Raw genomic sequence first — 21,923 nt, forward strand, 5'->3', positions numbered from 1 at the left:
CCTCGGAGGCACCGGGACACAGCAACTTGTGAGGCCAGGCCGACGCTAGTCTGTAGAACATGATGCGAGCGTCCTAGTGGGGACCCGCGAGTGCTGCGTTCTCGGTTCTTCTCAAGGGAATCCAGCTATACATTCTTGTGGATCGTGCATCTCAAGCGCGCAAGCCACGCGGCAGCATTATCGCGGGAAAAGCAAAATGATGCATCGGCCGGGAATCGAACCCGGGCCGCCCGCGTGGCAGGCGAGCATTCTACCACTGAACCACCGATGCTCGGGCCAGCGGTAACTTCACGCTGCTTCCCGAGCAGATGTCTCAAGGGAAAGTGGGACTGCCGTCAAGCGCCGTAGCATTCTGTGGAGAAGGTGCTGCAGACGCTGAATCCTGCACTGCACTGCTTAAAAATGCCGCCAGAACGCGGTCCTCTGCGTACTCTTGCGTCGCCGGCGCCGACTCTTGCCAAAGGATGCGAAATGTGCGCGGATACGCTGTCCGAATGCGTCTGGATGTGCTCCCCTAGCCTGCCTCGAAATGCGCCTGCCGGGTACGATCACCTTCGGCCGCTGCCGACAGGCGGGAAGCCGACACAGCGCGGAGGCGGGGCGCTCGCTTGTGCGGTGGTGGTGTAATGGTCAGCATAGTTGCCTTCCAAGCGCCAGCCCTTAGTGTGTCTCGACTTGTCTCGACTTTGCTCAGCTGACGCGAGAGCTGACGCTCTCAAATCGGCCTATATCAAAACGACAAGCACGAGAAACGACTGAGAGAGGCAAGGAGAGGCGAGGCGATGGACACACAGCACGCCCCCTTCATTTCACGGTGGCGTTTCCCTGACCGAATCAGTCAAAGGAGAAACAAAAATAGGAAGTAAAACTGCCAATAGTGCCCTGTGTTCCCATGCGCTCACCCGCCCAAGTACTGACCAGGGCCAAAGTTGTTACGCATCGGCAATCGGACATTTTCTTTCATTTTCTCTTTATCGGTTGAGAACCAGTGTATTCAAGATATTATGGCCATTGCCGAGTGAATGCTGTAGTGCTTCCCGACGAGTCGGGTTCGGATCCTCTGTCAACTTCCACGCAGGGTGATGATCTTTTGGTCATCACACTCGCCAGCTGAAATCGGCGCTGCCTTTTCGCAGTAGTAAAAGAGTAGTGGCCCGTGGGGGGATCGAACCCACGACCTTCGCGTTATTAGCACGACGCTCTAACCAACTGAGCTAACGGGCCTCGGCAGACGCAGTTGCTCAGCCCTACGCTGGAAACGGGTGGCATGAAGCCATACACCATTTCTATGGGCGTCGTGTGTCTGCTTCCCTAGTCTATATTCTGCTGACGGTCACGAAACAGTAGCTATATTGCGAGCAGGACGGGAAACGGCCGCTCGGACAGCTCAAACTTGTCACGATTCGTGTGGAAAAAATTCCGTTCCGGTACCGGGAATCGAACCCGGGCCTCCTGGGTGAAAGCCAGGTATCCTAGACACTAGACCACACCGGATGTGGCCGTTTCATTCGACCGTTCGTACGGTCGCTTGTCGCATTTCGTGTCGAGGGCCGCGTCGGCGCCCCTCTCTCTTTGCGAGCATCTTTACACATACTGACTGGCAAGGCGCGCACCTCAAACGTCGCAGAGCAGTGCTTTTGGCTTCGTGCTCTGCTGGGAGAAGAGGAAAAGGGAAGCTGTAAGTAGCAATAACAGGAAGTAAACATTCTCCCGCTGAAGCGTTGAAACGTTGTGGATAACAAACAAGAAATACGTTGGCGCCCTAGCAACAGCACCAGCATCAGTCACAGAAAATTAAATGCCCCGGGTGAGGATCGAACTCACGACCTTAAGATTATGAGACTTACGCGCTGCCTACTGCGCTACCGAGGCACGGGTGAACTGCTTGTCCTGGAAACTGCCTAAATACCGTACCCAATATTAGACGTAGAGACACTGTACTTCCTGGATAACGTGTTCTGTTGCTACACGTGCACTGCCGGCCCAGTTGATTGCGGTGTTGCTGCAGCTGTTGCAACGATAGGCAGCACTCCTTGTCGTTAAAGTTCAGTGCCTCGGAGGCACCGGGACACAGCAACTTGTGAGGCCAGGCCGACGCTAGTCTGTAGAACATGATGCGAGCGTCCTAGTGGGGACCCGCGAGTGCTGCGTTCTCGGTTCTTCTCAAGGGAATCCAGCTATACATTCTTGTGGATCGTGCATCTCAAGCGCGCAAGCCACGCGGCAGCATTATCGCGGGAAAAGCAAAATGATGCATCGGCCGGGAATCGAACCCGGGCCGCCCGCGTGGCAGGCGAGCATTCTACCACTGAACCACCGATGCTCGGGCCAGCGGTAACTTCACGCTGCTTCCCGAGCAGATGTCTCAAGGGAAAGTGGGACTGCCGTCAAGCGCCGTAGCATTCTGTGGAGAAGGTGCTGCAGACGCTGAATCCTGCACTGCACTGCTTAAAAATGCCGCCAGAACGCGGTCCTCTGCGTACTCTTGCGTCGCCGGCGCCGACTCTTGCCAAAGGATGCGAAATGTGCGCGGATACGCTGTCCGAATGCGTCTGGATGTGCTCCCCTAGCCTGCCTCGAAATGCGCCTGCCGGGTACGATCACCTTCGGCCGCTGCCGACAGGCGGGAAGCCGACACAGCGCGGAGGCGGGGCGCTCGCTTGTGCGGTGGTGGTGTAATGGTCAGCATAGTTGCCTTCCAAGCGCCAGCCCTTAGTGTGTCTCGACTTGTCTCGACTTTGCTCAGCTGACGCGAGAGCTGACGCTCTCAAATCGGCCTATATCAAAACGACAAGCACGAGAAACGACTGAGAGAGGCAAGGAGAGGCGAGGCGATGGACACACAGCACGCCCCCTTCATTTCACGGTGGCGTTTCCCTGACCGAATCAGTCAAAGGAGAAACAAAAATAGGAAGTAAAACTGCCAATAGTGCCCTGTGTTCCCATGCGCTCACCCGCCCAAGTACTGACCAGGGCCAAAGTTGTTACGCATCGGCAATCGGACATTTTCTTTCATTTTCTCTTTATCGGTTGAGAACCAGTGTATTCAAGATATTATGGCCATTGCCGAGTGAATGCTGTAGTGCTTCCCGACGAGTCGGGTTCGGATCCTCTGTCAACTTCCACGCAGGGTGATGATCTTTTGGTCATCACACTCGCCAGCTGAAATCGGCGCTGCCTTTTCGCAGTAGTAAAAGAGTAGTGGCCCGTGGGGGGATCGAACCCACGACCTTCGCGTTATTAGCACGACGCTCTAACCAACTGAGCTAACGGGCCTCGGCAGACGCAGTTGCTCAGCCCTACGCTGGAAACGGGTGGCATGAAGCCATACACCATTTCTATGGGCGTCGTGTGTCTGCTTCCCTAGTCTATATTCTGCTGACGGTCACGAAACAGTAGCTATATTGCGAGCAGGACGGGAAACGGCCGCTCGGACAGCTCAAACTTGTCACGATTCGTGTGGAAAAAATTCCGTTCCGGTACCGGGAATCGAACCCGGGCCTCCTGCGTGAAAGCCAGGTATCCTAGCCACTAGACCACACCGGATGTGGCCGTTTCATTCGACCGTTCGTACGGTCGCTTGTCGCATTTCGTGTCGAGGGCCGCGTCGGCGCCCCTCTCTCTTTGCGAGCATCTTTACACATACTGACTGGCAAGGCGCGCACCTCAAACGTCGCAGAGCAGTGCTTTTGGCTTCGTGCTCTGCTGGGAGAAGAGGAAAAGGGAAGCTGTAAGTAGCAATAACAGGAAGTAAACATTCTCCCGCTGAAGCGTTGAAACGTTGTGGATAACAAACAAGAAATACGTTGGCGCCCTAGCAACAGCACCAGCATCAGTCACAGAAAATTAAATGCCCCGGGTGAGGATCGAACTCACGACCTTAAGATTATGAGACTTACGCGCTGCCTACTGCGCTACCGAGGCACGGGTGAACTGCTTGTCCTGGAAACTGCCTAAATACCGTACCCAATATTAGACGTAGAGACACTGTACTTCCTGGATAACGTGTTCTGTTGCTACACGTGCACTGCCGGCCCAGTTGATTGCGGTGTTGCTGCAGCTGTTGCAACGATAGGCAGCACTCCTTGTCGTTAAAGTTCAGTGCCTCGGAGGCACCGGGACACAGCAACTTGTGAGGCCAGGCCGACGCTAGTCTGTAGAACATGATGCGAGCGTCCTAGTGGGGACCCGCGAGTGCTGCGTTCTCGGTTCTTCTCAAGGGAATCCAGCTATACATTCTTGTGGATCGTGCATCTCAAGCGCGCAAGCCACGCGGCAGCATTATCGCGGGAAAAGCAAAATGATGCATCGGCCGGGAATCGAACCCGGGCCGCCCGCGTGGCAGGCGAGCATTCTACCACTGAACCACCGATGCTCGGGCCAGCGGTAACTTCACGCTGCTTCCCGAGCAGATGTCTCAAGGGAAAGTGGGACTGCCGTCAAGCGCCGTAGCATTCTGTGGAGAAGGTGCTGCAGACGCTGAATCCTGCACTGCACTGCTTAAAAATGCCGCCAGAACGCGGTCCTCTGCGTACTCTTGCGTCGCCGGCGCCGACTCTTGCCAAAGGATGCGAAATGTGCGCGGATACGCTGTCCGAATGCGTCTGGATGTGCTCCCCTAGCCTGCCTCGAAATGCGCCTGCCGGGTACGATCACCTTCGGCCGCTGCCGACAGGCGGGAAGCCGACACAGCGCGGAGGCGGGGCGCTCGCTTGTGCGGTGGTGGTGTAATGGTCAGCATAGTTGCCTTCCAAGCGCCAGCCCTTAGTGTGTCTCGACTTGTCTCGACTTTGCTCAGCTGACGCGAGAGCTGACGCTCTCAAATCGGCCTATATCAAAACGACAAGCACGAGAAACGACTGAGAGAGGCAAGGAGAGGCGAGGCGATGGACACACAGCACGCCCCCTTCATTTCACGGTGGCGTTTCCCTGACCGAATCAGTCAAAGGAGAAACAAAAATAGGAAGTAAAACTGCCAATAGTGCCCTGTGTTCCCATGCGCTCACCCGCCCAAGTACTGACCAGGGCCAAAGTTGTTACGCATCGGCAATCGGACATTTTCTTTCATTTTCTCTTTATCGGTTGAGAACCAGTGTATTCAAGATATTATGGCCATTGCCGAGTGAATGCTGTAGTGCTTCCCGACGAGTCGGGTTCGGATCCTCTGTCAACTTCCACGCAGGGTGATGATCTTTTGGTCATCACACTCGCCAGCTGAAATCGGCGCTGCCTTTTCGCAGTAGTAAAAGAGTAGTGGCCCGTGGGGGGATCGAACCCACGACCTTCGCGTTATTAGCACGACGCTCTAACCAACTGAGCTAACGGGCCTAGGCAGACGCAGTTGCTCAGCCCTACGCTGGAAACGGGTGGCATGAAGCCATACACCATTTCTATGGGCGTCGTGTGTCTGCTTCCCTAGTCTATATTCTGCTGACGGTCACGAAACAGTAGCTATATTGCGAGCAGGACGGGAAACGGCCGCTCGGACAGCTCAAACTTGTCACGATTCGTGTGGAAAAAATTCCGTTCCGGTACCGGGAATCGAACCCGGGCCTCCTGGGTGAAAGCCAGGTATCCTAGCCACTAGACCACACCGGATGTGGCCGTTTCATTCGACCGTTCGTACGGTCGCTTGTCGCATTTCGTGTCGAGGGCCGCGTCGGCGCCCCTCTCTCTTTGCGAGCATCTTTACACATACTGACTGGCAAGGCGCGCACCTCAAACGTCGCAGAGCAGTGCTTTTGGCTTCGTGCTCTGCTGGGAGAAGAGGAAAAGGGAAGCTGTAAGTAGCAATAACAGGAAGTAAACATTCTCCCGCTGAAGCGTTGAAACGTTGTGGATAACAAACAAGAAATACGTTGGCGCCCTAGCAACAGCACCAGCATCAGTCACAGAAAATTAAATGCCCCGGGTGAGGATCGAACTCACGACCTTAAGATTATGAGACTTGCGCGCTGCCTACTGCGCTACCGAGGCACGGGTGAACTGCTTGTCCTGCAAATTGCCTAAATACCGTACCCAATATTAGACGTAGAGACACTGTACTTCCTGGATAACGTGTTCTGTTGCTACACGTGCACTGCCGGCCCAGTTGATTGCGGTGTTGCTGCAGCTGTTGCAACGATAGGCAGCACTCCTTGTCGTTAAAGTTCAGTGCCTCGGAGGCACCGGGACACAGCAACTTGTGAGGCCAGGCCGACGCTAGTCTGTAGAACATGATGCGAGCGTCCTAGTGGGGACCCGCGAGTGCTGCGTTCTCGGTTCTTCTCAAGGGAATCCAGCTATACATTCTTGTGGATCGTGCATCTCAAGCGCGCAAGCCACGCGGCAGCATTATCGCGGGAAAAGCAAAATGATGCATCGGCCGGGAATCGAACCCGGGCCGCCCGCGTGGCAGGCGAGCATTCTACCACTGAACCACCGATGCTCGGGCCAGCGGTAACTTCACGCTGCTTCCTGAGCAGATGTCTCAAGGGAAAGTGGGACTGCCGTCAAGCGCCGTAGCATTCTGTGGAGAAGGTGCTGCAGACGCTGAATCCTGCACTGCACTGCTTAAAAATGCCGCCAGAACGCGGTCCTCTGCGTACTCTTGCGTCGCCGGCGCCGACTCTTGCCAAAGGATGCGAAATGTGCGCGGATACGCTGTCCGAATGCGTCTGGATGTGCTCCCCTAGCCTGCCTCGAAATGCGCCTGCCGGGTACGATCACCTTCGGCCGCTGCCGACAGGCGGGAAGCCGACACAGCGCGGAGGCGGGGCGCTCGCTTGTGCGGTGGTGGTGTAATGGTCAGCATAGTTGCCTTCCAAGCGCCAGCCCTTATTGTGTCTCGACTTGTCTCGACTTTGCTCAGCTGACGCGAGAGCTGACGCTCTCAAATCGGCCTATATCAAAACGACAAGCACGAGAAACGACTGAGAGAGGCAAGGAGAGGCGAGGCGATGGACACACAGCACGCCCCCTTCATTTCACGGTGGCGTTTCCCTGACCGAATCAGTCAAAGGAGAAACAAAAATAGGAAGTAAAACTGCCAATAGTGCCCTGTGTTCCCATGCGCTCACCCGCCCAAGTACTGACCAGGGCCAAAGTTGTTACGCATCGGCAATCGGACATTTTCTTTCATTTTCTCTTTATCGGTTGAGAACCAGTGTATTCAAGATATTATGGCCATTGCCGAGTGAATGCTGTAGTGCTTCCCGACGAGTCGGGTTCGGATCCTCTGTCAACTTCCACGCAGGGTGATGATCTTTTGGTCATCACACTCGCCAGCTGAAATCGGCGCTGCCTTTTCGCAGTAGTAAAAGAGTAGTGGCCCGTGGGGGGATCGAACCCACGACCTTCGCGTTATTAGCACGACGCTCTAACCAACTGAGCTAACGGGCCTCGGCAGACGCAGTTGCTCAGCCCTACGCTGGAAACGGGTGGCATGAAGCCATACACCATTTCTATGGGCGTCGTGTGTCTGCTTCCCTAGTCTATATTCTGCTGACGGTCACGAAACAGTAGCTATATTGCGAGCAGGACGGGAAACGGCCGCTCGGACAGCTCAAACTTGTCACGATTCGTGTGGAAAAAATTCCGTTCCGGTACCGGGAATCGAACCCGGGCCTCCTGGGTGAAAGCCAGGTATCCTAGCCACTAGACCACACCGGATGTGGCCGTTTCATTCGACCGTTCGTACGGTCGCTTGTCGCATTTCGTGTCGAGGGCCGCGTCGGCGCCCCTCTCTCTTTGCGAGCATCTTTACACATACTGACTGGCAAGGCGCGCACCTCAAACGTCGCAGAGCAGTGCTTTTGGCTTCGTGCTCTGCTGGGAGAAGAGGAAAAGGGAAGCTGTAAGTAGCAATAACAGGAAGTAAACATTCTCCCGCTGAAGCGTTGAAACGTTGTGGATAACAAACAAGAAATACGTTGGCGCCCTAGCAACAGCACCAGCATCAGTCACAGAAAATTAAATGCCCCGGGTGAGGATCGAACTCACGACCTTAAGATTATGAGACTTGCGCGCTGCCTACTGCGCTACCGAGGCACAGGTGAACTGCTTGTCCTGGAAACTGCCTAAATACCGTACCCAATATTAGACGTAGAGACACTGTACTTCCTGGATAACGTGTTCTGTTGCTACACGTGCACTGCCGGCCCAGTTGATTGCGGTGTTGCTGCAGCTGTTGCAACGATAGGCAGCACTCCTTGTCGTTAAAGTTCAGTGCCTCGGAGGCACCGGGACACAGCAACTTGTGAGGCCAGGCCGACGCTAGTCTGTAGAACATGATGCGAGCGTCCTAGTGGGGACCCGCGAGTGCTGCGTTCTCGGTTCTTCTCAAGGGAATCCAGCTATACATTCTTGTGGATCGTGCATCTCAAGCGCGCAAGCCACGCGGCAGCATTATCGCGGGAAAAGCAAAATGATGCATCGGCCGGGAATCGAACCCGGGCCGCCCGCGTGGCAGGCGAGCATTCTACCACTTTTTTTTTTTTTTTTCTTTTTTTTCTTTTCTTTTTTTTGGGCCTCCCAACTCCCCTTATAGCCCTCCTTGCTCTCACCAAAATATGCCTTCATCGGCGAGCTTCAACGCTATCATATCGGTTGTGGTATACGCTCGTCGCCGACGGCTGCTCTCGTGGATCATATCGTGAAAATCAAACAAGAAATGAAAAGTCTTCCACAAACTCTAATCTTCCGTCCATCAATGAAATACACAATAAAAGACAATGGTCCTCTTCAAACAATGAAAATGGCAAAATAATAGATACATCCTAAAAGATGCCACAGACGACGAGTAACTAAAAGTCTTTCTTATACAAAAAACACACAATTAAGTTCCATGTCCATTCTCGGAGAAAAGGATGCGCGTGGAGAAGACAAATTAAAAACGCACTCCTAAGATCATAAGAAGAAGGTAGTAAATGGGAATTAAAATAATATTGTCACTTCCATGTGGAAAACGAAATGCACCACTGCCATAAGTCAAATAAAGTAAATAAAAGATAATCTTCTTCTTTAGCGCATAATTGTCTCACAGATCCATCAAAACCATCTGGTCAAATCCAAACAAAAATGATTGAAAAAAAAAAACGAAAAATAAGAGATAGGCTCTTCAGTCTTAAATGGAGTTTGCAATGTATCAATTATTGAACATCTTCGCGTAACCATGTTTTAACGCCGCACACAGAAAATTGGCAAAAAGTTCGTTATAATGTTTCAGCCGCTGTACATGGGAATGTGCATCCCACAAGTATGCTAAATATGTGTATACGTCCTGGACTTGGCAATCCAGAATGGCGAAGACTGTGTGACCTAAGAGCCACACCATGGTATTGTGCTTCGCGCGAGGGAAGGGTTTAAACCCTGGCGCAAGAACATCATTGAGTGTCACGTGCGAGGGTGTCGTCCTGTTGATCAGAGCCACCATGACCCTACACAGTTCCCAGATGGCCGACACGAGGCGACATTGAAAGCGATGCTCCCGTGTGTCTGGAACGCCGCATGCACCACAGTTGGCAGACGGCAGCAGGCGGATGTCCGAGAGACGTTGGTTAGTGGCCACCGTATTGTTAACCAGTTTATACCACTGGGACCGAACGCCGGAGGGCAACACGGAGTGATGAATATTCAGCCACACTTGCCGCCAGTCGGTCGCGGGGAAACGAAGAGCGAGCTTGTGAGGGGGGGGCCTCCCCACCATTGCCGCATACAGTCGGCGAACATTCCTGTACCTGTCCAGCGCCGTTTCCAGGACGTAGCTCCGCTGCAGGTAGTAAGCTCTGACGTAGCCGAGTTGATACGGGATGCCCACCACGGACACCGGTGCGCTCTCGGAGGGCGGCCGGTAAGCGACGAGCATGGCCGCCGCCGTTCCATCCGGGCTGTCAGATTGCAAGGTGGCCATGCGGTGCACCAGCAGCGCCGAACACTTCCTGGAAAAATCGACGAGGCCGAGTCCTCCGAAGGTGGTGCCGAGGACGCACGTTGCCGCCCGAACCTTGAAGATTTCGTGGCGCCACAGGAGCCAGTAAGCGGCCTGCGAAAATGATCGGGCGAGTGGTCGTGGAACGTCCAGGAGTTGTGCCACGTACCACGCCTTGGAATACACGGCGCTGTTAATTAGGTCGACCTTCTGGAGGAGGGTGAGGCGTCGGCTGGCGTAAGTCTTACAAAGGCCTTTGACATGATTGAGCAGCCGGCGCCAGGTGCGCGTCCGCATCTGTTGGGGATTAGCAGTAACGTCAAGGCCCAAGATAATGTGGTGACGGGCTACGCGAAACCAAGTCTGATCGGGATCCACTTCACAATTTCCTAAAGGAATCATTACGGTCTTCCTTGGATTTATCAAGGCACCCGACGCACGTTCATACCTCCTCAGTAAGGGCCGGATGTGATGAAAATCGTCGTCGTCGCCGATAAAAACACCTACGTCATCAGCATAAGCGAGACATTTCACAGTGGCAAGATGAATATCCACGCCGCCTATCGTGCGGTCAAGCGCACGCAGCAGTGGGTCCAAAGCAATGACAAAAAGGTACATAGATAAGGGACAGCCCTGTCGCACCGACCTACGAAGAATTATAGGTGGTGTTCGCCATCCATTAATCGTCACCACCGAACTGGCTCCTGTCAGGAAATGGCGAATCACGCAAATGAAGCGGAGGCCAAAGCCCATTCTGTCCATAACATGCATCAAATAATCGTGGCTCATCCTGTCAAACGCGTTGGCAAAGTCCAGAGAAAGAACACCGGCTGAAAGCCGATGGACGGCCGAGTAAGCGATGATGTCACGATAGGTAGACGCTGCATTGAAAATGGTCCGCCTCTTAACGCCGCAGGATTGAAACGGGCAGATGACTTTGTCCATGACTGCCTGTAACTTCGCTGCAACACATCTGGCCGCCAACTTGTAATCAGCATTCAGCAGCGTAATTGGCCGCAGATCGGTGACACGACACGGACCCCGTTTTTTGGGGATAAGAACAATGTGCCCTTCGAGAAACTGACTCGGGATGACGAAGCCGCGAAGCACTTCGTTCACCAGTACCGTAAACTTGTCCCCTACAATATCCCAGAAAGTAATATAAAATTCTGTAGGAAGACCGTCGGGTCCAGGCGACTTGCCCGTTGCACTGGCTTTCAAGATCTGTAACACGTCCTGATTAGACACCTCTGCAACCAGCTCTTCACGGTCAGGTTCGGACATGCAGTCGACTAAGTCATGTAATAAAAGTCGCATGGCCTCTCCGTCCACGGTAGTATCGTGAAAGAGCGAAGTATAATAGTCGGAGATATGACGTACAATTTCGTGCCGCTGCGATAAGACAATCCCCGCATCAGTTTCTAGCGCATCAATATACTTTTTGCGAGCCTGTGTCTTCTCCCGGGCAAGATGATAGAGCGACGGCTCCTCGTCATCGATGTGGCATAACGGACGGCTCCGAACCGTTAAACCCCTCGACCTTTCCCGGTGCAGCCTCAGAATCTGGGTTTTAATTTTGCTCAGGCGGAGTCTAATATTTGCGTCCGGGCCAACAGGTGCATGGATAGCATCCTGTAAGCACTGCTGATAAAATGCCAACGTACGCCTGTGCCAGTAACTCGCTTCTCGACTATATAATTGCGCCGCCTTCCGCAAAATTGGTTTGGCATGCGCCACCCACCATTCGATGCAGGACCCGTAAGTATGGAACTTTGTTAAACACTGCTGCCATGCGACACGTATCTCCGCACGGAGCCCTTCGGCACCCAGATGGCCGGTATTTAATTTCCAATATGCCGGAAGAGATTTCGTGCGACAGCACTGCAACCGCAAAACGCACACGTAGCCACAGTGATCACTCACGGCGACAGGCAGAACTTCGACTGCACATAAAACGTCTGTGAGCTCCCGTGAAACGTAGATCCTATCAATTCGACTGGCCCCCCTAGTAGAAAAGTGCGTATACTGCGTCATAATGGGATGGTAGTGACGCCACGTATCACGCAAGTCCACTGCATTTAAAAGGGTAGTCAGTTCAGCACATTTAGTGGGGGTGGGGTATTGGTCAGCAGAGGCAACAACACAATTAAAATCGCCACCCAATATGATGGGGCGAGCCGTAGCCAAAAAGGGGCATACGTCCGTGGTAAAAAAACGAGCGCGTGTGCGTTTTTGATCAGTCCCCGAGGGCACATAAACGTTGACAAATTGGACTCCCTCAATCACACACGCTAAGACACGACCATTTGGGAGAAGTTGGATGTCCGTAGGTTCTAAAGACGACTTATATAAAATCGCAGTGCCACAATTATTATCACTATTCAAATTGTAAACAACATCATAACCTGGGATATTGCTAAAAACGTGACTAGATACCTCTTGAAGAAGGGCAATACTAAAATTTCCATGAAATAAAACGTCTGTAAAAGCTGCTATCTTGTGCGCCGCTGAGATACCGGCAACGTTTAATGTCAAAACAGAAAACATACCCGTGGGGTGTGATTGCGTTGACATTTTAAGCAGATGGACAATACAGAGCAAGAGAAAAAACACCAACGAAGTGATAAAATGGCGGACTTACACGTAAACGAACAGCATCTGGCATAAAAATGGAAATTTCAGTAGGTCTTAAAACACTGTAGTGGTTAGTAGCAATTCTACAGAAACATGGCACGACAATACACTGGACGCAGTACAAGATACAGTAGTTGCCATGTCAAGTGCAATGTAGGTGGACTCATGACAACGATGTAGGTCTTCGCACACGTCTACTGGCCCCCCTCGTCCTCCTGCTGCTGCCACCACGGGCTGTGACTGTCAGGTGGCGGGGGTGGCCGTGCGTCGCCCGACGACTGGGTGGCTTCCGCCTGGCCGCCGCGCGATGTTACGGCCGCCGGCTGTGACGGCACAGAATGTTTGCGCGGGCGCTGTGGCAACTGCTCACTGGCCTGTTCTAATTTACGCTTTGCAGCAGCAATGTCCTGTTCCTTCCCGGCACTGAGAAATTGTTTCAAGTGAGCAGTGTGTGCTCGAATCTTCTCTGTCCTGGCGGGGCTGCTATTACGGGAGGAACCCTGTGACATTGTCTCACTTTCACTGCCACTCTCCGTGGCCGGCGGATTCGCGAGGCCGGCCGGGTTCGGATCCCTGACCTGTTTACCCTTGCCCCGCTGGCGGCGTTGCTTTTTACTTTCCGCTGAAGGCGTTACAGTTTCGGCAGAAGTTGGCACCGGGAGGGGCGGCGGGGGTAAAGAAGCATCTGTTGCCTCCACCGACCCCGATTGAACGGCATCAGTATTAACAGGGCGTACGTCCCGTTCGTCATCAACCCGGTCGGTCGGGGCAGGCGGGTCCTGGACAACCTCCATTTCCTCCTGCCCGACAGTCGTGTTATTATGTTCCGCGACGGACCTGTCTTCGACAGAAGCAACGGCCGACGGTCGCACGGTCGGTCGGTCGGTCGGACCGGTAAAGGATGTTCCTGCTACAATCTCACTCATAAGGGGCACAAAGTTATCGCTACCACCCACAACATCTTGGCGCGGTAACTGAACAGGCCGCCGTCGAGGGCAGGCACCCCTTAAATGTTCCGTGGAATGACATACGGCACATGTCGGCGGTTGCCCGATATATGAGATCTGTGCACGAACCCCACCGATTACAAAGTAGGAAGGAATATGTTGTTTCAGGTCCATCCGTACACTACGGACACCACTAGCAACTTTATAACGGTATGCACTAGACCATTTCTCCATCGTAATGTTCAGAACGTCACCAAACCGCGACAAGGCACGAGAGAAAACTTGATCAGGGCATTCAGGTGGTACATTAAAAACACGGACAGTTCGAATTCCAAACCCTGACGCCACAATTTGCACATTACTAATACTACCATCGGCATGTTTAAAACGGCGACTGCCACCAAATTTAGCAACAAATTTTTCACACATGTCCCCAGACGTAAATTTCAAGAACAAGCAATACTGAACAAAGTCCAATTGAAAGGTGTCTACGATTTCCTCCGGTATCTTTAAGTCTTCGAATAACCATTCGTGTATTTCAAATGCGGTAGGGCGGACTGCACTTCTATCAAAGACACACTGAACGGTGTTAGCTCTCGAAAATGTCGACATTTTGTTACTTACAAATCTGTAAAGCAGCAATCACGAAGAACGAAGCGCCAAAGTCCCGGCGACGTAAACAAAGCCGCAACCGTCCCGCTGCCCCGAGCGATGTGCACGGATACGCTGTCCGAATGCGTCTGGATGTGCTCCCCTAGCCTGCCTCGAAATGCGCCTGCCGGGTACGATCACCTTCGGCCGCTGCCGACAGGCGGGAAGCCGACACAGCGCGGAGGCGGGGCGCTCGCTTGTGCGGTGGTGGTGTAATGGTCAGCATAGTTGCCTTCCAAGCGCCAGCCCTTAGTGTGTCTCGACTTGTCTCGACTTTGCTCAGCTGACGCGAGAGCTGACGCTCTCAAATCGGCCTATATCAAAACGACAAGCACGAGAAACGACTGAGAGAGGCAAGGAGAGGCGAGGCGATGGACACACAGCACGCCCCCTTCATTTCACGGTGGCGTTTCCCTGACCGAATCAGTCAAAGGAGAAACAAAAATAGGAAGTAAAACTGCCAATAGTGCCCTGTGTTCCCATGCGCTCACCCGCGCAAGTACTGACAAGGGCCAAAGTTGTTACGCATCGGCAATCGGACATTTTCTTTCATTTTCTCTTTATCGGTTGAGAACCAGTGTATTCAAGATATTATGGCCATTGCCGAGTGAATGCTGTAGTGCTTCCCGACGAGTCGGGTTCGGATCCTCTGTCAACTTCCACGCAGGGTGATGATCTTTTGGTCATCACACTCGCCAGCTGAAATCGGCGCTGCCTTTTCGCAGTAGTAAAAGAGTAGTGGCCCGTGGGGGGATCGAACCCACGACCTTCGCGTTATTAGCACGACGCTCTAACCAACTGAGCTAACGGGCCTCGGCAGACGCAGTTGCTCAGCCCTACGCTGGAAACGGGTGGCATGAAGCCATACACCATTTCTATGGGCGTCGTGTGTCTGCTTCCCTAGTCTATATTCTGCTGACGGTCACGAAACAGTAGCTATATTGCGAGCAGGACGGGAAACGGCCGCTCGGACAGCTCAAACTTGTCACGATTCGTGTGGAAAAAATTCCGTTCCGGTACCGGGAATCGAACCCGGGCCTCCTGGGTGAAAGCCAGGTATCCTAGCCACTAGACCACACCGGATGTGGCCGTTTCATTCGACCGTTCGTACGGTCGCTTGTCGCATTTCGTGTCGAGGGCCGCGTCGGCGCCCCTCTCTCTTTGCGAGCATCTTTACACATACTGACTGGCAAGGCGCGCACCTCTAACGTCGCAGAGCAGTGCTTTTGGCTTCGTGCTCTGCTGGGAGAAGAGGAAAAGGGAAGCTGTAAGTAGCAATAACAGGAAGTAAACATTCTCCCGCTGAAGCGTTGAAACGTTGTGGATAACAAACAAGAAATACGTTGGCGCCCTAGCAACAGCACCAGCATCAGTCACAGAAAATTAAATGCCCCGGGTGAGGATCGAACTCACGACCTTAAGATTATGAGACTTGCGCGCTGCCTACTGCGCTACCGAGGCACGGGTGAACTGCTTGTCCTGGAAACTGCCTAAATACCGTACCCAATATTAGACGTAGAGACACTGTACTTCCTGGATAACGTGTTCTGTTGCTACACGTGCACTGCCGGCCCAGTTGATTGCGGTGTTGCTGCAGCTGTTGCAACGATAGGCAGCACTCCTTGTCGTTAAAGTTCAGTGCCTCGGAGGCACCGGGACACAGCAACTTGTGAGGCCAGGCCGACGCTAGTCTGTAGAACATGATGCGAGCGTCCTAGTGGGGACCCGCGAGTGCTGCGTTCTCGGTTCTTCTCAAGGGAATCCAGCTATACATTCTTGTGGATCGTGCATCTCAAGCGCGCAAGCCACGCGGCAGCATTATCGCGGGAAAAGCAAAATGATGCATCGGCCGGGAATCGAACCCGGGCCGCCCGCGTGGCAGGCGAGCATTCTACCACTGAACCACCGATGCTCGGGCCAGCGGTAACTTCACGCTGCTTCCCGAGCAGATGTCTCAAGGGAAAGTGGGACTGCCGTCAAGCGCCGTAGCATTCTGTGGAGAAGGTGCTGCAGACGCTGAATCCTGCACTGCACTGCTTAAAAATGCCGCCAGAACGCGGTCCTCTGCGTACTCTTGCGTCGCCGGCGCCGACTCTTGCCAAAGGATGCGAAATGTGCGCGGATACGCTGTCCGAATGCGTCTGGATGTGCTCCCCTAGCCTGCCTCGAAATGCGCCTGCCGGGTACGATCACCTTCGGCCGCTGCCGACAGGCGGGAAGCCGACACAGCGCGGAGGCGGGGCGCTCGCTTGTGCGGTGGTGGTGTAATGGTCAGCATAGTTGCCTTCCAAGCGCCAGCCCTTAGTGTGTCTCGACATGTCTCGACTTTGCTCAGCTGACGCGAGAGCTGACGCTCTCAAATCGGCCTATATCAAAACGACAAGCACGAGAAACGACTGAGAGAGGCAAGGAGAGGCGAGGCGATGGACACACAGCACGCCCCCTTCATTTCACGGTGGCGTTTCCCTGACCGAATCAGTCAAAGGAGAAACAAAAATAGGAAGTAAAACTGCCAATAGTGCCCTGTGTTCCCATGCGCTCACCCGCGCAAGTACTGACAAGGGCCAAAGTTGTTACGCATCGGCAATCGGACATTTTCTTTCATTTTCTCTTTATCGGTTGAGAACCAGTGTATTCAAGATATTATGGCCATTGCCGAGTGAATGCTGTAGTGCTTCCCGACGAGTCGGGTTCGGATCCTCTGTCAACTTCCACGCAGGGTGATGATCTTTTGGTCATCACACTCGCCAGCTGAAATCGGCGCTGCCTTTTCGCAGTAGTAAAAGAGTAGTGGCCCGTGGGGGGATCGAACCCACGACCTTCGCGTTATTAGCACGACGCTCTAACCAACTGAGCTAACGGGCCTCGGCAGACGCAGTTGCTCAGCCCTACGCTGGAAACGGGTGGCATGAAGCCATACACCATTTCTATGGGCGTCGTGTGTCTGCTTCCCTAGTCTATATTCTGCTGACGGTCACGAAACAGTAGCTATATTGCGAGCAGGACGGGAAACGGCCGCTCGGACAGCTCAAACTTGTCACGATTCGTGTGGAAAAAATTCCGTTCCGGTACCGGGAATCGAACCCGGGCCTCCTGGGTGAAAGCCAGGTATCCTAGCCACTAGACCACACCGGATGTGGCCGTTTCATTCGACCGTTCGTACGGTCGCTTGTCGCATTTCGTGTCGAGGGCCGCGTCGGCGCCCCTCTCTCTTTGCGAGCATCTTTACACATACTGACTGGCAAGGCGCGCACCTCAAACGTCGCAGAGCAGTGCTTTTGGCTTCGTGCTCTGCTGGGAGAAGAGGAAAAGGGAAACTGTAAGTAGCAATAACAGGAAGTAAACATTCTCCCGCTGAAGCGTTGAAACGTTGTGGATAACAAACAAGAAATACGTTGGCGCCCTAGCAACAGCACCAGCATCAGTCACAGAAAATTAAATGCCCCGGGTGAGGATCGAACTCACGACCTTAAGATTATGAGACTTGCGCGCTGCCTACTGCGCTACCGAGGCACGGGTGAACTGCTTGTCCTGGAAACTGCCTAAATACCGTACCCAATATTAGACGTAGAGACACTGTACTTCCTGGATAACGTGTTCTGTTGCTACACGTGCACTGCCGGCCCAGTTGATTGCGGTGTTGCTGCAGCTGTTGCAACGATAGGCAGCACTCCTTGTCGTTAAAGTTCAGTGCCTCGGAGGCACCGGGACACAGCAACTTGTGAGGCCAGGCCGACGCTAGTCTGTAGAACATGATGCGAGCGTCCTAGTGGGGACCCGCGAGTGCTGCGTTCTCGGTTCTTCTCAAGGGAATCCAGCTATACATTCTTGTGGATCGTGCATCTCAAGCGCGCAAGCCACGCGGCAGCATTATCGCGGGAAAAGCAAAATGATGCATCGGCCGGGAATCGAACCCGGGCCGCCCGCGTGGCAGGCGAGCATTCTACCACTGAACCACCGATGCTCGGGCCAGCGGTAACTTCACGCTGCTTCCCGAGCAGATGTCTCAAGGGAAAGTGGGACTGCCGTCAAGCGCCGTAGCATTCTGTGGAGAAGGTGCTGCAGACGCTGAATCCTGCACTGCACTGCTTAAAAATGCCGCCAGAACGCGGTCCTCTGCGTACTCTTGCGTCGCCGGCGCCGACTCTTGCCAAAGGATGCGAAATGTGCGCGGATACGCTGTCCGAATGCGTCTGGATGTGCTCCCCTAGCCTGCCTCGAAATGCGCCTGCCGGGTACGATCACCTTCGGCCGCTGCCGACAGGCGGGAAGCCGACACAGCGCGGAGGCGGGGCGCTCGCTTGTGCGGTGGTGGTGTAATGGTCAGCATAGTTGCCTTCCAAGCGCCAGCCCTTAGTGTGTCTCGACATGTCTCGACTTTGCTCAGCTGACGCGAGAGCTGACGCTCTCAAATCGGCCTATATCAAAACGACAAGCACGAGAAACGACTGAGAGAGGCAAGGAGAGGCGAGGCGATGGACACACAGCACGCCCCCTTCATTTCACGGTGGCGTTTCCCTGACCGAATCAGTCAAAGGAGAAACAAAAATAGGAAGTAAAACTGCCAATAGTGCCCTGTGTTCCCATGCGCTCACCCGCGCAAGTACTGACAAGGGCCAAAGTTGTTACGCATCGGCAATCGGACATTTTCTTTCATTTTCTCTTTATCGGTTGAGAACCAGTGTATTCAAGATATTATGGCCATTGCCGAGTGAATGCTGTAGTGCTTCCCGACGAGTCGGGTTCGGATCCTCTGTCAACTTCCACGCAGGGTGATGATCTTTTGGTCATCACACTCGCCAGCTGAAATCGGCGCTGCCTTTTCGCAGTAGTAAAAGAGTAGTGGCCCGTGGGGGGATCGAACCCACGACCTTCGCGTTATTAGCACGACGCTCTAACCAACTGAGCTAACGGGCCTCGGCAGACGCAGTTGCTCAGCCCTACGCTGGAAACGGGTGGCATGAAGCCATACACCATTTCTATGGGCGTCGTGTGTCTGCTTCCCTAGTCTATATTCTGCTGACGGTCACGAAACAGTAGCTATATTGCGAGCAGGACGGGAAACGGCCGCTCGGACAGCTCAAACTTGTCACGATTCGTGTGGAAAAAATTCCGTTCCGGTACCGGGAATCGAACCCGGGCCTCCTGGGTGAAAGCCAGGTATCCTAGCCACTAGACCACACCGGATGTGGCCGTTTCATTCGACCGTTCGTACGGTCGCTTGTCGCATTTCGTGTCGAGGGCCGCGTCGGCGCCCCTCTCTCTTTGCGAGCATCTTTACACATACTGACTGGCAAGGCGCGCACCTCTAACGTCGCAGAGCAGTGCTTTTGGCTTCGTGCTCTGCTGGGAGAAGAGGAAAAGGGAAGCTGTAAGTAGCAATAACAGGAAGTAAACATTCTCCCGCTGAAGCGTTGAAACGTTGTGGATAACAAACAAGAAATACGTTGGCGCCCTAGCAACAGCACCAGCATCAGTCACAGAAAATTAAATGCCCCGGGTGAGGATCGAACTCACGACCTTAAGATTATGAGACTTGCGCGCTGCCTACTGCGCTACCGAGGCACGGGTGAACTGCTTGTCCTGGAAACTGCCTAAATACCGTACCCAATATTAGACGTAGAGACACTGTACTTCCTGGATAACGTGTTCTGTTGCTACACGTGCACTGCCGGCCCAGTTGATTGCGGTGTTGCTGCAGCTGTTGCAACGATAGGCAGCACTCCTTGTCGTTAAAGTTCAGTGCCTCGGAGGCACCGGGACACAGCAACTTGTGAGGCCAGGCCGACGCTAGTCTGTAGAACATGATGCGAGCGTCCTAGTGGGGACCCGCGAGTGCTGCGTTCTCGGTTCTTCTCAAGGGAATCCAGCTATACATTCTTGTGGATCGTGCATCTCAAGCGCGCAAGCCACGCGGCAGCATTATCGCGGGAAAAGCAAAATGATGCATCGGCCGGGAATCGAACCCGGGCCGCCCGCGTGGCAGGCGAGCATTCTACCACTGAACCACCGATGCTCGGGCCAGCGGTAACTTCACGCTGCTTCCCGAGCAGATGTCTCAAGGGAAAGTGGGACTGCCGTCAAGCGCCGTAGCATTCTGTGGAGAAGGTGCTGCAGACGCTGAATCCTGCACTGCACTGCTTAAAAATGCCGCCAGAACGCGGTCCTCTGCGTACTCTTGCGTCGCCGGCGCCGACTCTTGCCAAAGGATGCGAAATGTGCGCGGATACGCTGTCCGAATGCGTCTGGATGTGCTCCCCTAGCCTGCCTCGAAATGCGCCTGCCGGGTACGATCACCTTCGGCCGCTGCCGACAGGCGGGAAGCCGACACAGCGCGGAGGCGGGGCGCTCGCTTGTGCGGTGGTGGTGTAATGGTCAGCATAGTTGCCTTCCAAGCGCCAGCCCTTAGTGTGTCTCGACTTGTCTCGACTTTGCTCAGCTGACGCGAGAGCTGACGCTCTCAAATCGGCCTATATCAAAACGACAAGCACGAGAAACGACTGAGAGAGGCAAGGAGAGGCGAGGCGATGGACACACAGCACGCCCCCTTCATTTCACGGTGGCGTTTCCCTGACCGAATCAGTCAAAGGAGAAACAAAAATAGGAAGTAAAACTGCCAATAGTGCCCTGTGTTCCCATGCGCTCACCCGCCCAAGTACTGACCAGGGCCAAAGTTGTTACGCATCGGCAATCGGACATTTTCTTTCATTTTCTCTTTATCGGTTGAGAACCAGTGTATTCAAGATATTATGGCCATTGCCGAGTGAATGCTGTAGTGCTTCCCGACGAGTCGGGTTCGGATCCTCTGTCAACTTCCACGCAGGGTGATGATCTTTTGGTCATCACACTCGCCAGCTGAAATCGGCGCTGCCTTTTCGCAGTAGTAAAAGAGTAGTGGCCCGTGGGGGGATCGAACCCACGACCTTCGCGTTATTAGCACGACGCTCTAACCAACTGAGCTAACGGGCCTCGGCAGACGCAGTTGCTCAGCCCTACGCTGGAAACGGGTGGCATGAAGCCATACACCATTTCTATGGGCGTCGTGTGTCTGCTTCCCTAGTCTATATTCTGCTGACGGTCACGAAACAGTAGCTATATTGCGAGCAGGACGGGAAACGGCCGCTCGGACAGCTCAAACTTGTCACGATTCGTGTGGAAAAAATTCCGTTCCGGTACCGGGAATCGAACCCGGGCCTCCTGGGTGAAAGCCAGGTATCCTAGCCACTAGACCACACCGGATGTGGCCGTTTCATTCGACCGTTCGTACGGTCGCTTGTCGCATTTCGTGTCGAGGGCCGCGTCGGCGCCCCTCTCTCTTTGCGAGCATCTTTACACATACTGACTGGCAAGGCGCGCACCTCAAACGTCGCAGAGCAGTGCTTTTGGCTTCGTGCTCTGCTGGGAGAAGAGGAAAAGGGAAGCTGTAAGTAGCAATAACAGGAAGTAAACATTCTCCCGCTGAAGCGTTGAAACGTTGTGGATAACAAACAAGAAATACGTTGGCGCCCTAGCAACAGCACCAGCATCAGTCACAGAAAATTAAATGCCCCGGGTGAGGATCGAACTCACGACCTTAAGATTATGAGACTTGCGCGCTGCCTACTGCGCTACCGAGGCACGGGTGAACTGCTTGTCCTGGAAACTGCCTAAATACCGTACCCAATATTAGACGTAGAGACACTGTACTTCCTGGATAACGTGTTCTGTTGCTACACGTGCACTGCCGGCCCAGTTGATTGCGGTGTTGCTGCAGCTGTTGCAACGATAGGCAGCACTCCTTGTCG

General features: G+C 53.8%; 31 non-coding genes across 31 annotated transcripts; all 31 read right to left on the minus strand.

The window, feature by feature from the left end:
• Positions 1 to 200: 200 nt before the first annotated feature.
• Trnag-gcc (transfer RNA glycine (anticodon GCC)) lies at positions 201 to 271 on the minus strand. Its single transcript has one exon. It is a non-coding gene; the product is annotated as a tRNA-Gly (tRNA).
• An 879-nt stretch (positions 272 to 1,150) lies between these two features.
• On the minus strand, positions 1,151 to 1,224 carry Trnai-aau (transfer RNA isoleucine (anticodon AAU)). Its single transcript has one exon. It is a non-coding gene; the product is annotated as a tRNA-Ile (tRNA).
• Positions 1,225 to 1,422: 198 nt separating this feature from the next.
• Positions 1,423 to 1,494, minus strand: Trnae-uuc (transfer RNA glutamic acid (anticodon UUC)). The gene has a single exon. It is a non-coding gene; the product is annotated as a tRNA-Glu (tRNA).
• Positions 1,495 to 1,799: 305 nt separating this feature from the next.
• Positions 1,800 to 1,872, minus strand: Trnam-cau (transfer RNA methionine (anticodon CAU)). Its single transcript has one exon. It is a non-coding gene; the product is annotated as a tRNA-Met (tRNA).
• Positions 1,873 to 2,252: 380 nt separating this feature from the next.
• Trnag-gcc (transfer RNA glycine (anticodon GCC)) lies at positions 2,253 to 2,323 on the minus strand. Its single transcript has one exon. It is a non-coding gene; the product is annotated as a tRNA-Gly (tRNA).
• Positions 2,324 to 3,202: 879 nt separating this feature from the next.
• Positions 3,203 to 3,276, minus strand: Trnai-aau (transfer RNA isoleucine (anticodon AAU)). Its single transcript has one exon. It is a non-coding gene; the product is annotated as a tRNA-Ile (tRNA).
• Positions 3,277 to 3,474: 198 nt separating this feature from the next.
• Trnae-uuc (transfer RNA glutamic acid (anticodon UUC)) lies at positions 3,475 to 3,546 on the minus strand. The gene has a single exon. It is a non-coding gene; the product is annotated as a tRNA-Glu (tRNA).
• Positions 3,547 to 3,851: 305 nt separating this feature from the next.
• On the minus strand, positions 3,852 to 3,924 carry Trnam-cau (transfer RNA methionine (anticodon CAU)). The gene has a single exon. It is a non-coding gene; the product is annotated as a tRNA-Met (tRNA).
• A 380-nt stretch (positions 3,925 to 4,304) lies between these two features.
• Positions 4,305 to 4,375, minus strand: Trnag-gcc (transfer RNA glycine (anticodon GCC)). The gene has a single exon. It is a non-coding gene; the product is annotated as a tRNA-Gly (tRNA).
• An 879-nt stretch (positions 4,376 to 5,254) lies between these two features.
• Trnai-aau (transfer RNA isoleucine (anticodon AAU)) lies at positions 5,255 to 5,328 on the minus strand. Its single transcript has one exon. It is a non-coding gene; the product is annotated as a tRNA-Ile (tRNA).
• A 198-nt stretch (positions 5,329 to 5,526) lies between these two features.
• Positions 5,527 to 5,598, minus strand: Trnae-uuc (transfer RNA glutamic acid (anticodon UUC)). The gene has a single exon. It is a non-coding gene; the product is annotated as a tRNA-Glu (tRNA).
• A 305-nt stretch (positions 5,599 to 5,903) lies between these two features.
• Positions 5,904 to 5,976, minus strand: Trnam-cau (transfer RNA methionine (anticodon CAU)). Its single transcript has one exon. It is a non-coding gene; the product is annotated as a tRNA-Met (tRNA).
• Positions 5,977 to 6,356: 380 nt separating this feature from the next.
• Positions 6,357 to 6,427, minus strand: Trnag-gcc (transfer RNA glycine (anticodon GCC)). The gene has a single exon. It is a non-coding gene; the product is annotated as a tRNA-Gly (tRNA).
• Positions 6,428 to 7,306: 879 nt separating this feature from the next.
• Positions 7,307 to 7,380, minus strand: Trnai-aau (transfer RNA isoleucine (anticodon AAU)). The gene has a single exon. It is a non-coding gene; the product is annotated as a tRNA-Ile (tRNA).
• Positions 7,381 to 7,578: 198 nt separating this feature from the next.
• On the minus strand, positions 7,579 to 7,650 carry Trnae-uuc (transfer RNA glutamic acid (anticodon UUC)). The gene has a single exon. It is a non-coding gene; the product is annotated as a tRNA-Glu (tRNA).
• A 305-nt stretch (positions 7,651 to 7,955) lies between these two features.
• Positions 7,956 to 8,028, minus strand: Trnam-cau (transfer RNA methionine (anticodon CAU)). Its single transcript has one exon. It is a non-coding gene; the product is annotated as a tRNA-Met (tRNA).
• A 6,850-nt stretch (positions 8,029 to 14,878) lies between these two features.
• Positions 14,879 to 14,952, minus strand: Trnai-aau (transfer RNA isoleucine (anticodon AAU)). Its single transcript has one exon. It is a non-coding gene; the product is annotated as a tRNA-Ile (tRNA).
• A 198-nt stretch (positions 14,953 to 15,150) lies between these two features.
• Trnae-uuc (transfer RNA glutamic acid (anticodon UUC)) lies at positions 15,151 to 15,222 on the minus strand. The gene has a single exon. It is a non-coding gene; the product is annotated as a tRNA-Glu (tRNA).
• Positions 15,223 to 15,527: 305 nt separating this feature from the next.
• Trnam-cau (transfer RNA methionine (anticodon CAU)) lies at positions 15,528 to 15,600 on the minus strand. Its single transcript has one exon. It is a non-coding gene; the product is annotated as a tRNA-Met (tRNA).
• Positions 15,601 to 15,980: 380 nt separating this feature from the next.
• Positions 15,981 to 16,051, minus strand: Trnag-gcc (transfer RNA glycine (anticodon GCC)). Its single transcript has one exon. It is a non-coding gene; the product is annotated as a tRNA-Gly (tRNA).
• An 879-nt stretch (positions 16,052 to 16,930) lies between these two features.
• Trnai-aau (transfer RNA isoleucine (anticodon AAU)) lies at positions 16,931 to 17,004 on the minus strand. Its single transcript has one exon. It is a non-coding gene; the product is annotated as a tRNA-Ile (tRNA).
• A 198-nt stretch (positions 17,005 to 17,202) lies between these two features.
• Positions 17,203 to 17,274, minus strand: Trnae-uuc (transfer RNA glutamic acid (anticodon UUC)). The gene has a single exon. It is a non-coding gene; the product is annotated as a tRNA-Glu (tRNA).
• A 305-nt stretch (positions 17,275 to 17,579) lies between these two features.
• Trnam-cau (transfer RNA methionine (anticodon CAU)) lies at positions 17,580 to 17,652 on the minus strand. Its single transcript has one exon. It is a non-coding gene; the product is annotated as a tRNA-Met (tRNA).
• A 380-nt stretch (positions 17,653 to 18,032) lies between these two features.
• On the minus strand, positions 18,033 to 18,103 carry Trnag-gcc (transfer RNA glycine (anticodon GCC)). Its single transcript has one exon. It is a non-coding gene; the product is annotated as a tRNA-Gly (tRNA).
• An 879-nt stretch (positions 18,104 to 18,982) lies between these two features.
• On the minus strand, positions 18,983 to 19,056 carry Trnai-aau (transfer RNA isoleucine (anticodon AAU)). Its single transcript has one exon. It is a non-coding gene; the product is annotated as a tRNA-Ile (tRNA).
• Positions 19,057 to 19,254: 198 nt separating this feature from the next.
• On the minus strand, positions 19,255 to 19,326 carry Trnae-uuc (transfer RNA glutamic acid (anticodon UUC)). Its single transcript has one exon. It is a non-coding gene; the product is annotated as a tRNA-Glu (tRNA).
• A 305-nt stretch (positions 19,327 to 19,631) lies between these two features.
• On the minus strand, positions 19,632 to 19,704 carry Trnam-cau (transfer RNA methionine (anticodon CAU)). The gene has a single exon. It is a non-coding gene; the product is annotated as a tRNA-Met (tRNA).
• A 380-nt stretch (positions 19,705 to 20,084) lies between these two features.
• Trnag-gcc (transfer RNA glycine (anticodon GCC)) lies at positions 20,085 to 20,155 on the minus strand. The gene has a single exon. It is a non-coding gene; the product is annotated as a tRNA-Gly (tRNA).
• An 879-nt stretch (positions 20,156 to 21,034) lies between these two features.
• On the minus strand, positions 21,035 to 21,108 carry Trnai-aau (transfer RNA isoleucine (anticodon AAU)). The gene has a single exon. It is a non-coding gene; the product is annotated as a tRNA-Ile (tRNA).
• Positions 21,109 to 21,306: 198 nt separating this feature from the next.
• Positions 21,307 to 21,378, minus strand: Trnae-uuc (transfer RNA glutamic acid (anticodon UUC)). Its single transcript has one exon. It is a non-coding gene; the product is annotated as a tRNA-Glu (tRNA).
• A 305-nt stretch (positions 21,379 to 21,683) lies between these two features.
• Positions 21,684 to 21,756, minus strand: Trnam-cau (transfer RNA methionine (anticodon CAU)). Its single transcript has one exon. It is a non-coding gene; the product is annotated as a tRNA-Met (tRNA).
• Between the last annotated feature and the right edge of the window lie 167 nt (positions 21,757 to 21,923).

Source organism: Schistocerca serialis, chromosome 2 (genome assembly GCF_023864345.2).
Source record: "Schistocerca serialis cubense isolate TAMUIC-IGC-003099 chromosome 2, iqSchSeri2.2, whole genome shotgun sequence".
Classification (NCBI taxonomy): Eukaryota; Metazoa; Arthropoda; class Insecta; order Orthoptera; family Acrididae; genus Schistocerca; species Schistocerca serialis.